Here is a 7,661-nt window from a genome sequence, read left to right as displayed (position 1 = left end):
TTTTAATATAGGCCCAAAATATAAAAATTCAATATAATGGTATTTTATTTGTTGAAATCGGTTAGAGTAGGTATACCTACAATATTCTTGAATTTAATTTTCTTTGATAGTCGTTTAGGTTATTTCATTCAATTTATTCTAAATGTTTATGAAAATCACCACACGCAAAATCTTGATAACGGTCTAGAAAATCTTTGTAATATTTTATTGTTATATTTTATTCTCAGATAATTAATCAAGAGCTTGTGACTATTTGTAGGCTAAATTACTCGTAATAATTATGAATTTATTATTTTATTTAATACTTAATTATTTATCGTAAAAAATATTATTTGCTAATATTTACCTAGATCTGTTTCTTAGTATATTATATAAATTGAAATACAGTTGTGTAAATAGCTTGATAATACAATAGATGCCCAGAACCCACCCCCCACTCTCTCTGAAATATGCTTATACATCTATATTTATTTTAGTTACCTTAGATAGGTGAACATAATAATATTATAACTAGTGTTCCTACCCAGTTTTGAACGGGTGGACAATATTTTTTTTATTATGGAAAGAAACATAAAATTACAAATCTTTACTTTTAAAATTATTAGTATGTATATATGAAGGACCATATAATGAAACATAATTCGTTGGGGCCCTACATGTGTTACCAACTTAGCCCGATGAAGAACAAGTACTAACGAGGTATTCATAAAATTATATAAAAACAGTTTAACTGTAATACATTGTCAGGTATTCAGAATCTACATTATAAGTATTTTTGGACATATGACATATTATGATCACTATTACAGTTAACAGTTAAATACATAAACATATGTAATTTAAATGTACATATTGCAATAAAATTTGTTAAAAATAATTCTTAACAAAAAATGGCTGAATTGTTTGAGAACAGGATAAGCCAATATTCCTATCCGGATATAAATTATTATAAGGCTATTATATACACGTGAACATAGATTTGAAACAACTCCGCAACCGGCAAGTTTCAATTCAGTAATAACTGAGAGGCTGTTCGGACCGCGCGCCTTCACGTTCGAAATTCGCGTAAAGATTTACGTCAACAACAAAAACTTTTTAAAACCAGTATATTAATTAAAAAAGCTGATATAATAAAACCTGTTTTGTAAAACTTTTTTAGAAATTTAATAAGTTATAGTTTAACGTTTAGACGGGGTGTCATCACTTTGCAGGTTTGTATTTACATTTAAATTGCAAATCTATAATGGGTGTATCATACTTTCGTACTTAAAACTTTTCTTGAGAATTCTTTGTGATAAAGAAATTGATGCGGTTTTCTCGCCGCAAAGTTTCTATATTTCTAGAAATTCTTATTGTTTTAATGTAAAAGAAACTATAGTGTTATCACAGAGACTTATTTTATTATACATCAAAATTGAGTGTCGAGAGGAAAAGTATTAATATGCTAACTATGAATATTCTAATTAATATTTAGATAAGGCTAAATATCCGATTTCCTTATTTTTAAGAGCATTGAGCATATGTCTAATTTAAAAATACAACATTTTATGTTGACTGTTATAAATAAATGCAGACAAAAAAATCAAAGCCATTTTTTGCTGCGTACCACCACTATTGGGAACCAGCCACGGTGTGGTATTTCAGAGTCCTTCACGAAAAGACCATACCATTTCTTAAAAGACCGGCGACGCACTCGCATAGTCTGTCCACTGTATAACTTAACAGGGTTTGCCCCCTGCTATATAAAAATTAACTTTTTGTATGGTTTCAATTTTGACTCCTCAGTTTTAACCATTTATATGCGTAGGAAATAAATAAAAAGTTTCCTTACTGAAATTCTTAAACATTTTCTTGTTGGTTATTAGTAACATAAACTATTTTTGTATTCATAATAATTTATTGTTAAGTAGTGATCTCTTTAATTTTTGATCTAAAAAAAACCTTCCTACAATAAATCTACCGATACAATAAAAAAGAGCTTATGGTACTTACGTAAAGTAAAATTTTTTTTGTAAAATACAATTTAGGATTTCTTATTACAGGATAACCTAATTTTAGCTGAGTTTTTAATATTCGTGTATATACTAAAGTAGTTTATAATTATGTATATGAGAACATAATTAAATCATTCGTTCACTTCTCATTCTTTTGTTTAGTCGTCTATAGTTTGTGATTACTTTACAATTTGTTCTAAGCTATAGTCGTTGGTTAGTTCGCCTTATATTTTATGTCAATACTAAAAAACCGGCAGCGTGGTAAAAGCGCATTAACACGCGGTTAATTCAAGTTTGTTTAAGTTATTGGTTTGTTGTATCCATTGCATAACTGAAAGCTTACACAATAGCTCCAGGCTGGCCAACATACTGTTTACAAATTGTTGCATTGCTTGATTACAATTGTTTCATACGATATGATTGTTCTAATTATGTATTGCTATTTTGTCGATAAGAAAATGTGCTGTTTATTGTAGACGGCATAGTGTTGAGGCGCATTAAAAAATACTTATGTACTTTTACACTGATGAAATAATAACGCAGCGTGTGTTTTTCTTTCAATGATTCAAGTAATAAATATTTATAATAATGACAGCCATATAAATTAGCGATATGTTTAAGATATCACAAAGTCCATGGACTAACAAATTCGGACACATCTAAGAAAAAACCTTTTGTATTCCCAACGCCAAACCGAAGGACTCTGTTTGGCCAACGCTTCTTTTGCATTTAGGGGCCCATTCCTTTATAATATAATTTCCCAATCTATGGATTCTGAGATAGTCAAACTATCCAGATGCAAATAACATAAAACTTGGAAATTGTAATAATTATCTTTATTCGACTCTTAATTTTATACAAAAGTAATATTTATATATTTAATTACTGAAGTCCAAAATGTATGTGTCTCTTTATTACTAAATTCCTGATACTGCATGTATTAACAACCCCACAATTTATAACATTTTATCTAGACCAAAAGCATCAGACGGAAGTTAGTAATTGATATAAATAAGACGAACAAGCTAATAGATCTCTATAGAATTTAAACGGAAATGTTCTGATTGAAATTCCTATAATAATAGACCCCATGGCTCGCTACCGTTGGCTCATAAGTTAAACTTACGCCTAGACACTTTGGTGAATTCAAAGTTATCAATTGGTAAATTTTGCATAATTTGAATCATTCTCTACACTAATATTGTATTACGGAAAGTTTTGTTTTTAGTATGTTTATTCCTTTGCTCATAAAAGTTCGGTAAATTTATATTGAATTGAATTGATATCGATATTAAATAAATAGTAATTTAAAAAAGTTAATGTAACTCAATAATTATGTGTGATTGTCAATAATTGAACACTAATTATTAAATTAATGCAAATAGTTAGGCCAAGAAAACGGTATAATAAATATATTTAAATATATATAACGGTATAGTAAATAAAAAATATTTAATACACTGTTATTTTATTTTTATTTTATTCAATTTTATATTTCCTCTCAAACATCACACATCTTACAAGGAAAGTAATTTTCCTTAAAGAGGTATGTGAAAAAGTACAAATAAACTACAGTATACTTAATACACTCTGTGGTAATTAACAGTCGTATCTAATACATAGTTGACAATTGGCAAACGATATCATTAACGACATCTTCTAATGATAGCTGCGCGTGCGTTAATGGAGGTTGTAAACATATTTTTTCACGTTCCATTTCCTATAAGGAAAATTATAGATGCTATGGTGTAATTAGGCATACTTGCTATTTAGTATGGCTTTTGGTTTGGAGAGTTTAATAAGTAGTTTTTTCGTTACAGATCAAGAGGTAATTATATATAATTTAAAAGTGAATTGTTCATAATATGTTTACCAACCAGTCCTTAAGTTACGCAAATTGATACAATATTTTGCATCAATTTGCGTAAGTCGTATTACGTTGAAATCAGTTAACACTAAAAAACATTTAAGTGGTTGCCGAAAGTTATTATTTATTATTAACTGGCCTGCATTTCAGTGTTATCATCCCACTGTTTTTCTTGACTTTATCGTCAAAAACTTGATGTCTATGGTTCAATTGTCTTTAAAAGCTTATCTACTTTCGGATCTTGATTGGTTCTTAAATTTGTACTATATTATATGTGGTCCCAGTCATTTACGATACAGACGTGTTAAAAATAGTTTATAGTCAAACATACTGCACAATAAACAAGAAGAACCTTTTTTCTGGATATACGTATAACCCATCTATGAGATGTACTTCTTCTCAGAGTATTGAACCGTTTCTAATTATCCAATCAAGGAATGTTCATTAAGAAATACATGCAGCTTTAATTTCCTACGGTTTTTAAGAAAACCGCGTTTCGAATGAATTGTCTACCGTTCGATATCAGTTCTACCGTGGATATTCATTGGAATTAAATTAGATAGCGCAAAAAATAAGTAAATTTAATTTATCAAAATATTTTTAATTCAAAAGAAAATCTAATACGTATTATAAACAATAATCGTTTTATAATTACTTAAAAGCTGGCAATGTACTCACGAGCCCTCTGGCATTGAGAGTGTTTAACAGGTGTCCGTTTGCCCCTGGTCTATAAAAAAAATCGTTTTCTGTAAATTCGGTTTACTGACGATAGTTGAACGTGACAATGTCATAAGAAAATACTGATGGGATGGTTGCATTTTTCAAAAGAAAATTTTAATTTTATTTGTTTGTTAGATATTTTGTATGGATATAGAGAAGGAGGTAAATGGAAATCACAATTGAATTGATCAGGTTACATTTATTTCTACGCCATTAATTATGATAATATTAAAACATTATAATGTATACTGAAAAACAGTATATAAATATCCCGACTAATTTAACTATTTACTGTCATTTTACAAAAACCGAAAAATCTATTCGCAATCTATCGCATTTCAGTAAAATATTTACTGAAAGCGACTCATGTTTTGTAATTTTGTAGTATTGCAAAAATTCTAGACAGAACATGTTTTAGAAATGAAACTAAATGTATGATAAAAAAAATATGGTAGGTGTAAGCCATACTGTAACATAGACATTTATAGTCACGTGTAAATATAATAGTATTGTTATGATAATGAAAGTAAGAAAATGCACGCTGTAAAATTATTCACATTAACCTTATGCAGTTTCCCAGCGCCATTCGTAAGCTAAGACGGTAAGGATATAGTAAAAGTTAAATGAAAAATATGTTTATTATTAAAAGGCACGTCTAATAAGTTCTTATTCATATGAACTTTATCTATTCAAAGTTCTTACTATTTATTATAAGTGACAAAACATTCTTGAATAAAATACGTTTATGATCTATACACACACACACACACACATCACATATATATATATATATATATATATATATATATGAGAGTTTTCATTCCCAACTTAGTGTTTTTTTATAAATACTTTCCGGTCGCATCATGGAACATTCACGGACATTCACAAACATTCATAGAAAATCTATGATTTCCAATTAGAAATAGGCAATCGAAATAAGTATTTTCTGTAGTAAATTCTCGCACATATTGTGGTGAACTATTGTAAGTTTAGTTTATTTTACTAGATACAACGTTTCTAAACTTATATTTCCTACAAGAACTATTTAATTGAGTATTTGGTGAGGTTCAAATACTACAGATGGTCTAAACATAAAAAAAAATTGTTTTATTTACCTATTATTATCGAATTACCGGTTTATCTAATTTATCCTAAAATAAGTAATAAAACAATACGATTTACTTAAACTGGATTCTGAAAAAAGGTTCCTACGTAGTTACAAATCAATGCTTGGCGGCTGTTTGTCAGTCGGAACACGGGGTCATTTGGAGACAATTGATACATCGAGACACAGTAAATGTATCTACTGTTCAGTTAACATATCGCGGGATCTGCGTTGAGCGATTTATGATTTTTTTGCTTTGCATCTACATAACTGAATTTGATCAAACATTAATGGCAATTATTTTCAAAATAAAGGAGTTTACATTGTATTTTGTATTGTGGATCGAAAACAACGTTTCATGCTTGGAGCCTTTGGTGCCTAGACCGCGGGGATTTTGGACACTCGGACACATATCTGCCTGATAGGCTAGGATGTAGGGGTCCCCGTAAAAAAAAGAAAAAAAAAATCTTAAATAAGTTTGTTTTCTTTTAACATAACAGTTTCTTGCATTACTCAATTTCGGTCTGTTTTAAAATTGATGTTTGATTTTTTTTTTACTTAACACAACCTAAACAGATATCAATTTTAAGGATTACATTTGCTATATAGTCATATAAAAGAGTACCATCTATACATAGAGATTTTTGACAATGACGCACAGAATAGCACAATATTTACTATAGGGATAATGATTGAAAACACTCGAACTGTGGTTCAACCAACTTTTGAGTGCTATTTTTGGTCGGTTTTATACGTAATTAATTTCAAGTAATTGTCATATAGTATCAGTATTAATCTATGCAGTAGCGAAAGGAAGTTGATTGGCGATTTACCGCTTGAATAAGCAAATTAAAGGTTGATAGAATGTCTCAAACTGTATTGTTAAAAGGATTCATTTGGTAAAACGAAATGCATCTTATCCTAAATACTTTTATAACTACGCTATGGTTTTATATTTTAAAACGAATTACCGCATTTAACAGCAATTTTCGCGCATACAATCGTGTTTTTAACTAAAAACGACTAAACCAAAATATACAAGTTGTGAATAACCGTATCGTGGGTACTATATAGTAGATTGATTGATAACAATTACAGTCAAAACCGTTTATGACGACAGTTATATTACCGGTTATATCGACCAAAATCAAAGGTCCCGGCTGGTCAAAGTATTGTGTACCTCATCGACCAAGTTATAATAAATTTTGACTGTAATTGTAAAGTGATCTTGAAATTTGACATAATTTCCATAAACGGTACATATGTTTGGCCGAACAAGTGTACGTAATGTCGTTACGTAAGGATACGAAAAGGTTAGCGTTCACTCACAGACAGTATCAATATCTTGTACCGGGAGTATTGCGTACATTTTGCATAATCCTGCCGTTGAATCAAATGTCGCGTACAATGGACGCGGATATGACATTTTCTATATTATGTCCTTTAGCTTCTGTGTGTGACGATAAACACTTTTATAGAACTAAGATAATATGATATATTTATTAAAATGATTATACATTTATTATATAAAATAAGAGAAGTTCTGGTACTTAAATTCAACTGGTAATTTAGCTGGGTTTTGCTGGAAGAAAGTTCATAGTAGGTCATTTGCTTTAAATTTAAATGATTGCAACTATTTTTAATTTATCCTGCTAATATTACAAACTCGAAAGTCAGTAAGTATAAATGGATGTTAGTCACACACGTGTAAACTACTGATGGATTTGAACTTCATATATAGCTTATACATACAGAACAAAACTTAGGCTACAATTTATAATGGTATATATTGTGTGAATTGTCCAAATTATCATGTAAGGAAAAATTCTACCATCTGTGAGCTATTCTGGCGTGCGCTGCCTAAACCGCTAGAGATACACATATATCATGTGTGATGGAAATGAAATTAAATAGTGACTTAAACTATATCTTAAATAGTGAATTGTTTTTTTGGACGCCATGCTACTATAAAATG

Source organism: Pieris rapae, chromosome 8, assembly GCF_905147795.1.
Source record: "Pieris rapae chromosome 8, ilPieRapa1.1, whole genome shotgun sequence".
Classification (NCBI taxonomy): domain Eukaryota; kingdom Metazoa; phylum Arthropoda; class Insecta; order Lepidoptera; family Pieridae; genus Pieris; species Pieris rapae.
This window is presented reverse-complemented; position numbering follows the sequence as displayed.